At 39.3% G+C, this 1109-nt stretch overlaps 1 protein-coding gene across 1 annotated transcript in view; it reads left to right on the top strand.

Moving 5' to 3' along the window:
- Nucleotides 1-1109, top strand: part of LOC119587824 — a gene marked incomplete at its 5' end in the record, with an annotated part of 7253 nt that overhangs the window by 3561 nt on the left and 2583 nt on the right.

The following is a 1109-nucleotide window of genomic DNA, read 5'->3' as shown; positions in this document are numbered from 1 at the left end:
GACTGTGATATATATACTGATTTATTACGATTTGCATGAATGGTAGCATGTTTATTAAGTTTGAATTATCTTGTAATTAATATCTATAGTTGTATTGTTAATCCTTAGAATATCTCTACTGTAAATGTCCATATATGACTAAATTTAGATTAATAAGAAGTGAATGTCCGCATGTCACATTGATATTATCTAAGACTAACTATAGGATAAGGTCCTGGATATCTTGAAAGAAATGGAAATAAATGTAAGTGTAAAAAGGGTGTTCCGCTCGCATCCCCTTCACACTGTCATCCTTATCCCTTCCCCTCTCGTGCCACACATGGAAGTCTGATATATCACTGTAATCATATTAATACATTGGTGGGGATAACAATGTCAATATCTTTTATTCTCTTAATCTTGGGTAAGCTAAAGTAAAGCCTAGAAGTAGGAGATTGCAGGACTTATGTCACAAACACGGAGAGTCTCCTAGTTTTAAGTGAGAGTTCCATCCCTGACCCTGAGTGACTATCCATTACCATCCCTGCGTGACTGTGCCAGCACCATCCCTGACAGACTGCACACATCCGAACAGTAATTTTATAATTATAGCTCTACTACAGATCCAGAAAAGACATGTGAAGTACCGATTTTATTATGACATTAGATCATTGAGGTGACTGCTAACATAATGGCTTCCTCGTTACAGTTAGCTAAGTTTTATTCAACATAGAGACCTAGTTATGTTTCTTCGAACATAACTAGGTATGTCGCAGACACTGTAAAAAAATTGAGTCTCACTGCCATCGATGTTATTTCTGTTAATTCATTAACTCACTGCTTAAGCAATGCTCTTAATTACACCATAGTGCTACTGTAACTTTTATAAACCCATCTATATGGATGCAGTCTTCTATCTTGATAAGCACAGTAGCACTACTTCTCAATCAGGCATCCCCAGCACGAAAGCTTTTGCCACCGGTAGAGCAAACCTTCGCGACCGTGACCCCGTTAGCAAAGACCTTTCATTGCGCTGACAACTGCAGTATTCCAAAGGCCGAATGTCAATACGCCGTGACAGTAGCATGACAATGTGACCCCGAGAGGGACAGACTCACCCGTGACCGCGG

The sequence above is a fragment of the Penaeus monodon genome, chromosome 23 (assembly GCF_015228065.2).
Source record: "Penaeus monodon isolate SGIC_2016 chromosome 23, NSTDA_Pmon_1, whole genome shotgun sequence".
NCBI lineage: Eukaryota > Metazoa > Arthropoda > Malacostraca > Decapoda > Penaeidae > Penaeus > Penaeus monodon.
The sequence above is the reverse complement of the archived record's forward strand: the minus strand, read 5'-3'. Positions and strand labels throughout refer to the sequence as shown.